This window comes from Eucalyptus grandis, chromosome 6 (assembly GCF_016545825.1).
Source record: "Eucalyptus grandis isolate ANBG69807.140 chromosome 6, ASM1654582v1, whole genome shotgun sequence".
NCBI classification, from domain to species: Eukaryota; Viridiplantae; Streptophyta; class Magnoliopsida; order Myrtales; family Myrtaceae; genus Eucalyptus; species Eucalyptus grandis.
Window position 1 is genome coordinate 32,763,755 of NC_052617.1, and position 9,060 is coordinate 32,772,814.

At 40.9% G+C, this 9,060-nt stretch overlaps 1 long non-coding RNA gene across 1 annotated transcript; it reads right to left on the bottom strand.

Moving 5' to 3' along the window:
- Nucleotides 1-3,737: 3,737 nt before the first annotated feature.
- LOC120294932 lies at nucleotides 3,738-5,523 on the bottom strand. The gene is made up of 2 exons (XR_005552287.1): nucleotides 5,414-5,523; nucleotides 3,738-3,950 (listed from the first exon to the last, which is right to left on the bottom strand). It is a non-coding gene; the product is annotated as an uncharacterized LOC120294932 (long non-coding RNA).
- Between the last annotated feature and the right edge of the window lie 3,537 nt (nucleotides 5,524-9,060).

Here is a 9,060-nt window from a genome sequence, read left to right on the forward strand (position 1 = left end):
AACAAAGCAAAACTCGTCGCCAAAGGATATACGCAAGAAGAAGGGAAAGACTATGATGAGACTTACGCACCAGTAGCAAGGTTAGAAGCAATTAGATTATTACTTGATTTTGCTTGTTATAAGAATTTCAGGTTATTTCAAATGGACGTCAAAAGTGCATTCCGGAATGGATTTATCCAAGAGGAAGTCTATGTGGAACAACTTCCCGGTTTTAAAGACCCAAGGAAACCAGACTCTGTATTCAGACTGAAAAAGGCCATAAATGGTTTAAAGTAAGCACCTCGAGCTTGGTATGATAGGTTAAGTAAGTTTTTAATCCAAAATGGCTTTGTTAAAGGTAAAGTAGACACTACTCTGTTTATCAAAAGAGAAAATAAAAACTTTTTACTTGTTCAAATCTATGTTGATGATATTATTTTTGGATCACCTAACGAAAATCTATGCAATAAATTCTCTAAGTCTATGCAGGATGAATTCGAGATGAGCATGATGGGTGAACTATCCTTCTTTCTAGGACTACAAGTAAAACAATTGAAGGAATGAGTTTTCATTTATCGAGAAAAATATGCTAAAGAACTTGTTAAAAAGTTCAGTTTGAAGAATTGCAAAAAGACAGATATACCAATGTGAAGTTCTTTGAAGTTGGACAAAAATGAATGAGGAAAGAAAGTTGACCAGAAGCTATACAGGAGTATCATTGGTTCACTTCTTTATCTTACTGCCTCTAGACCTGACATTTTGTTTAGTGTTTGCATTTATGCCAGATTTTAATCAAATCCCAAAAAATCTCATCTAAGTGTTGCGAAACGCATCATCAAATACATCGCTACAACCTCTAAGTTAGGTCTATGGTATCCTAAAGAATGAGACTTTACTCTTCTTTGATACTCGGATGCGATCTAGCTGGATGCAAAGTTAATAGAAAGAGCACCTTGGGCACTTGTCAATTGCTTGGAAACATGACGGTTTCCTGGTTTTCAAGGAAGCAAAGTACTGTAACTCTCTTAACAGCAAAAGCAGAGTATGTGGCTCTTGGAAGTTGTTGTTCTCAAATCCTATGGAAAAAAAACAACAACTAAGAGACTTTGGAATCAAAGACTCATGCACTGAGATCAAATGTAATAATACCAACGCGATTAATCTCACCCAGAATCCAATTCTTCATTCAAGAGCAAAGCATATAGAGATTCGACATCATTTTATTAAAGACCATGTTCAAAATGGAGAAGTCTTGATTCAATTCATTGACTCAAAGAATCAGCTGGCGAACATATTTACAAAGCCACTGGAGAAAAGTCTATTTGAGTATATTCGTTCCAGACTTAATATCTTAAATTCTGAAGAAGCTCAGACTCAGGGATAAAAGTTTAAAGATGCTCAGGCTCAGAAGATCAAGGATTACGACTGTAAGTTATTTCAGTTCTAGCAATTTATCTTTCGGATAAAATCTCGAAAAGGTACAATTGCTTATTAATCTGCAATTGATTGATGTTATCTTCCCAAGTTTTTGAAATTGTGGAAATTATTCTTTTTCGAAAATGAAGTTATTTTGTTTTTAGATGACAGTTATTTATTTTCAAAAAGGCAGTTATTTTTTAAAAGGCATTTTTATTTTTCCTTTTATGACGATCCGTATACCTCGTTTCGATTACTTTATATACTGTTTTTCTTCTTCTTTTTACTCACAAACCCTAGAAGCACAGAACATCACCTTCTTACTTTTTCTCTCTAGTTTAATCCTTAAAGTTTTCATCTTTCTCGCAAATCAAATTCGGAAACTCTCTCAAAGACTGTGAGAATGTCTTCCCAAAGAAAGTCTTCAAGGATTGCAAGCAGGAGACCACATCATATGCATGAGGGTCCTACACACTTTGACCTTACCGAGGAAGAAGAATCTCCAAGGCAACAGCAAAGTCCACAACATTCTCAACCGCGCCATTCTCCTCAAGCTAGACCACAGAATGTTCAGCAACATCAAGCGGAGGAAGAAATTATTAAGGATGCTGAACCTATAAGGACTCAAAAGCCTACTTTTAACTTCAAACTCTACTCTGCCTTAAAGGGTGGAGGTTCTCTAATGACCTTTATTGATGAATTTTTGAAAGAAAAGGGTACCAAAATGAAACTTACTTTTTACAAACGATGGAACGTTTAGGGATTGCTCTTGCTAGCTCAACAGAAAGGGCTTTTGCGAATTTCCCAAGTGATCCACGTGTTAGAGGATTTAGTCAACCTAATGAAAATGATGGTGAAAAGATGTTCACTCATTTTAAGTCTAGAATGGGTGTTGTTGCGAACATTCGAGGAAGAAGAACTGATCTGTTTCATTCTAAAGAACATAAACGAGTTTAGTCTAAGTTGCTGAATCGAGGGGTGATGAACCCAAGGAGTGTGGATTTTGATTTTCTTAACTTTCTGAACGTGAAGTTACGGGAGAAATTTACTTTACTTCAACTTGAACGATTTTGCTCTAAAACAACAATAGCTCATTCAGAACTTACTGCGTATTTCTATTCCAATCTAAGCTTTTTGGATGTGAATAGATTTTCTTTTAGTGTTAGAGACCAGGATTATGTGGTTCATATGGACACTCTGGCTGATGTGATTGGAGTAGAGAGAGGGATGTTCCAATCAATTAGTGTGTCTATTGGTTGTGCGATTGTGGAGCTTGTTCGAGATGGAATGGCAGAAGGCCAAATTTCGTATTTGATGATGAGTGCCTCAAATGTCTTGCTTCACAAGATTGTGATTAATTGTCTTAGACCCAAATCCACATCAAAGACTGACGTCTCCAATTTAGAAGCGAAGCTGATGTATGCTATCAATGCTGGTAAAAAGTTCTCTCTGCCACACACTATCATGTTTTACATGTATAGATCAATGGTAAAGGATAAGGGCCAACTTCCTTATTCAGCACTTGTTACTCAGCTATTCAAACATTTTAAAATTCTGTGTGTTCGAACCTGTGATCAAATGGTGGTGGGACTAAAGATGGTTTCAAAGATGAGTCTGAATAAGCTAAACAAGGCTTTAGAGAAATTTAATGAGAAGACTCCTGTCAAGACTCATCAAGACTTTGTGGCTGCAAAACGGAAAGGCAAGGAGCCCATGACAGCCCCATCCAAGAAAAGGAGAGCACTCATCTTGCGGGATGAAGAAGATGAGGAAGATATCACCATTTCCGCTCTTGCTTTAAGGAACTTACAGCATTTTGTTTCAGAGACAGAGGATAGAAAGAACCAAGACACAAAGGAAATAGAGTAGAGGAATGAAGATAGGGAATCGATGAGGAAAGAAGCAGAGGAAGGAAGAACTGTAGAAGAAGAGCAAAGAGGAGAACAAGGTCATCGTGTCATTGAAGAAGAGACAGAGCATGAAGAGTACATCTCTCCACCTGAAGGCATTGAAACAGAGGGAGCTGCTAATAGAAGAGGTACTTCGTCACTTGCTTTTACTAGTGATGATGTCAAACGTTCTCTGCCGCAGATCCGGAAGATGTATATGCATCTCAATTTCCTGAAGAAGGTAATGAGGTTTCATCTCCAAGTCTGGGTGCTCATGCTGAAGTTCCATCATCTGCCAATTGTCACGCCCCGACCCTCAGGCACGCACACATCCCTTACTTTTGGTCGATTTAAAAAAATGCGATATCCCAGGAACTATGTATCGCCGACCATTTCATTTATATATGCACATGCGGAAGCAATTATAATTCCCCAGACAATAAAGCAATGGGATAGAAAAGTAGGCCATACATTTTTCATACTAAAAGTTCACAACTACATCTTATTACATTCAAACAAGGTCTGACAAGACAGGATAGGATCTCGGTCCTCATCCGGGTCATACTCGATGTCATACTCGGGGTCCTCCTCCACGTACTCCTCTTTGGGTTCCTCAACAGGGATCTCCTCATTAGATTCATGCTTCTTAGGCTCCTCATCCAGGTCCTGAAATGGTTATTCAATAACCACTGAGACCACGTCTCAGCAAGTTCTACTTCCTAAGACCCGATTAGTAAACTAATACACCTTAGGGCTGCCTATACACAACATGAGTCAGAGGACTTACCTTGGCCTTAGATTCCACCTGCATGTTAGCACATATCAAATAGGCACACAAGCAATTACATCACAGATCGAAGCATCGATCTAATCGACTTAGTCGATTTCACATCAGGAAGACCACTCACGATCATCTCCCTTCAATCATTCAATTCACAACATCAACCCAAGGCAATGCATCACATCAAGTCACATTCAGATCGAATAATCGATCAATCGACCTAGTCGATTACAAGTCAATCAGACCATCTCATGGTCATTTCCAATCAATCTGCCCATTCACAACACCATATCAAGCAATGATCAATCGACCTAGTCGATTATATATCAACAAGACCACTTCCGGTCATTTCAACTATTCCAATTCAATTCCCAATTATGAATCACGGTCCTTAGGACACAACTTAATTATAGGTGGTAATCATGGCCCCACCAAGCAATTTTCTTAGATTTAGTGGCATCACGGCCCCACCCGGCAACTTTTAATATGTAGTGGCATCACGGCCCCACTCGGCAATGCTATATGTAGTGGCATCACGGCCCCACTCGGCAATGTTATATGTAGTGGCATCACGGCCCCACTCGGCAACTTTCAATATGTAGTGGCATCACGGCCCCACTCGGCAATGTCATATGTAGTGGCATCACGGCCCCACTCGGCAACTTTCAATATGTAGTGGCATCACGGCCCCACTCGGCAATTATGTATGTAGTGGCATTATCAACCGATGCCCGGTTATTCTTCAATTAATAACCAAAGATGATTCAATTTAGGAATAAATCCTAAAATCATTGATAAATCAATTTAGCACAAAATCAAGCTCAATTAAATAAACAGACTGTACAACGACAATCAGTACGAAATTTCGGTCGCTGGGCATCCCAGTTGAATTTTCGGAAAAATAAATAATTAAACAATTAATTCCGAAAATTAAATAAATACATACAATAAATTCAATTTAGCATAATATAAAATTCAATTAAATAAACGGACTGCACCACGATCATTAGCATAAAATTTCGGTTCCGACCATCTCGGTTGAATTTTCGGAAAATAAATAAATAATTAATTAATTCCGAAAAATAATATTAAAATACCAAAAATCTCACTTATGCCCGAATTGCCTAATTAACACCCGATAAGGGTCGGGAAAAATCCCACGAAGCATCCAATAAATACTACATGCAATTCTCTATCTAATTACACTAATCACATCACTAATATACAAAGCAATTAACTAATAATCACTAATCAATTCTAATCTAACAACCTAATTACACTTAATTAACACTAATCAACCTTTAAGTATAATTAGCAAACTAAGAAGGCATTAGTGAGTAAAACTCACTCAAAACGACGGGCTCGACGCGAGGATCAACTTTCCTCAAAGCGGGCCGAGCATCCGGGCTCGGGAAAACGGCCAAAACGGGCCAAAACCCTCTGCGATACCCACTTTCTGCACTCTCGTGCGCGGCTGGTTGAGGCCGTTCCGAGGTCGATTGAGGTGGCCAAGGGCAGCTAGAGTCCGGTGGAGCTCCGGTGGGTTGAAGTGGCGGCGCATGGTGGCCGGAGGTGGCTGAACCGTGGCTTGTGCTGGCCAAAATGGAGCTGAACGAGGCGGAACGGGGTTGGACAGCGGCTCGGAATAGCGAGTTGGGCGAGAGGGAGACCGAGCTAAGCGGAGCAGCGGCGGAGCGCACGGCGTCGCGCGGCGGCGGTGCGGCAGCTCCGGTCCAACAACGCCGGCTGCTACCCCAACTCCGGTGTCTTCCCGGATCGAGATCCCGAGCGGCAAACGGAGGGGAAGACAGAGGGTGGACGGCGTTCAAGCGGGCGAGCGGAGACGGACGGTGGCAGCGTTCCGGCACGACGGCGAAGGCAGCTCCGGCGCGATTGTAGCTCCTTCAAGCAACGCCGATCGCTGCTTCTACTTCGCTAGTCGGTTACCTGTTTGAACCGAGGGAGGAGAGGGGCGGACGCACGCAGACGGCAGCTCGGCGGGCGGCTCGGGTGTGCGAGCAGCTCCGGTGCTTGCGGGCGTGCGATGGCGGCGGCGAGAGGCGGCGACGGGCGAAGCCGCTGTTCTTTGCTTCGGCTGCTCCGGTCTTCGCACAGCCATGGCACGAGCAAGAAGAGAGGAGAGAGGGTGTCGACGGGAGAGAGAAGAGAAGAAGAGAAAACCATATTTTCTTTCTTTTTCTCTCACTCTCTCTCTCTCTAGGTCAGCCATACGTGGGCCACCATGGCTGTCATCCACCCACCTTTCAAGCCCCAAAATAACCCTTCTAGAAGACTTTAGGTAGTTTAAAATATTGGGTCTATGGGCATACGAATTTGCTAGGTTTTCTTTCCAATTAGGCCTTAATTCCTCTTGAATTAAATCAAATTGACCCCCATTAATTTATGCAACACCTCATCATTCCAATTGGTATTTTTCCTTACCAATATAGCCCACTTGCATTCCAATTTCACAATCCCTGGCTTTAATTGAACGAAAATGGCTCTATTTATCCAGTCGAATTAAAACCCGAAAATCTGGATGTCACACCAATACTCCACAAACTGATCATGCTAAAGCAAGCACTCAAACTGATAACTCAGGAGATCTTATAAGTGTGCTTGATGTTCTTATAGAGATGAGAGGTTAGATTTATGCTTTGGGATCGAATTTCAGAATATGCATAATGCTAATCAAGCATCTTCAGTTTCTTTGCACAATCAAGTTCAAGCCCTCAATCTTCAAGTTCAAGCAACTGCCAAGGGTGAGGAAGTAGCGCAACTGAAGGAGGATCTGAGAAAGCCGGAAGAGACTGTCAAGTCGATGGGAGATTTTCCAGCTTGTTCACGTTCCAAAACAATCTTAATCCAATTCTCTTTTTCGTCTCTACCTTTTTAATGCTGACAAAAAAGGGGGAGAAGTTGATGCATATTTGATTTGATTTATAGATTTAACTTTGATTTTTGTCTAGTTGTGACTGGTTTGGATGGTTTGGATTGTGTTTTTTGGATTGTGTTTTGATCATTTAAATGCTTGCAGTATCTTAAGCATTGTTGGTATTCATGACAAAGATAGTTATTTTTACAGAACTAACTTATTTCCTGTGGATGCATATTCGATACTAACTTTATCCTATTCCATTTATCTTTTATGAGATATTCTTGTTTGCTTGAGTATTGTCTTGCGAGTCAAAAGTATCCAAATCTGCAAGAAATTTTTTCACCATCAAAAAGGGGAGATTGTTGGAGAAAACTTCATTACTTGTTTTGAAGCTGACAAAACGTTTCCATCAGTCTAGTTTGAAGACTTGCAAACTCTTTCGTCAAAGTCTAAAGACCGCCAGACTCAAGATTTAAAGTCTGCCCTCACTGATAGTTTCTAGATTGACAAAGAAGACTTATCCAGAATCGAGTATTTCTTTAAGGTTTTTGATTTGAGTGGCAAAAGAAGTTCTCACGGCTAGAGATAGCATCTCAAGATCTATTATTTGTTTTTAAATCAATACGAGTAATTTGGATCCGTTGATTAGCAAAGTATACTTGGAATGTTCTAGTTATGAAAACCTAGATCCTAATTGTATGGGCAAGCAGGATTGGTGAGCTATCATCACATTCTTTAAGTAACTCAAGATCTCCCTAATTGATTCTGTCCAACGGGTAGATTGGAAGAACTCCTTTGGAAGGTGCCAACGGATATGAAGGCATGGAGGAGTATATAAAGAAGACTATCTAGTTATTCGAGTGTTTGCGCGATAGAAAAATTCCAAAGTCTGAAGCTATTTGTTCCTTGTTGTTTTAATTTTCGAGTGAAAATTTGTACTCAAAAGAGAGTTTAGATATTTGTAAGGTCTTGTGGAAATGTAGCAGAGTCTCTACACTGTGGAATCAAGAACATGATACTGTAACAACTCTTTTGATTCATAGTGAATTCCAGCTGGTGGGTTATCAGTGTAAGAGAATAGACGTAGGCTTGGATTAAGCCAAACCACTATAAACCTTGTGTTTTTATTCTCTTCCCTGAATTTTTTTTTTATTTTGTTCGTAACTCTATTTAATTGTTAAAGTTTGAGTTCCTCTGCAAAATCTATCATCAACTAGATTCAGGTTAAAAGTAAAGTTTTACGCTATATTTTGCAAAATTTGTTTTTGCACCTATTCACCCCACTCTAGGTGTTCGTACTAGCACTTTCAACTTGAGCTCACGGCGAGGCTGAGAGAGCTTGGATCGGCTGAAAAACTGCAAAAGAAACTCACGAACTCGGCTGAGTTCGCTGGAATCCACGGCTTGTTTCGGTCTTCGGTGGACTGAGTGAAGCTAGCGTTGGCAATTTGGCAGAGGAGAATTTGGTGGAGAGAGGCACGGCTTGGACGTGAAGAGCGTGGGCTTCGGAGTCCATGAAGATGGTCCTTTGCTGGGCTTGCAGGCGTGAATTAAATGGGTCAACACTTGGGCTTGCTAGTCGACTGTGTTGGAGGCATGGACCATGATGGGGAGAGCTTCGGACGTGTGGAGAAGGTGGGGTGAATGATGGTGTACGTGGCGGTAGGATGAGGGAAAAATGTGTGGGATGCTTCGGTGATGGGTGTCTTCAAAGGGAGAAGTGAACAGAAGGAGCTGAAGCCGTGAAAAGCGAGAGAGACCAAGGAGAAAGAGAGAATCGGATGAGGGAGAGGCGGTGGACAGGCGTGCGAAGGAAGCCAAGCTTGAGCCAAAAGTCAACAAAACCTATCTCTTAAATTGAATGCTTGGTTCCCCCTTCAAGCTTCCAATCTTATCCCTTATGTCCCCTATTTCTTTTTTGCAACTTAATACCACAAAAATCCAATTTAAATGTCAAAGATGCAGCCCTTCTCTTGTGATCCGAATTTCACTTAATTTAGCTTCACTTTCTTCCTCAATTTCTCCAATTCGAAGTCCTATTTTGAAAAAGAAAAAGTCCACATAAATTCTATAAATTCCCATCAGCACATGGCCCGACTTGGAAGTCAAAATTTCCT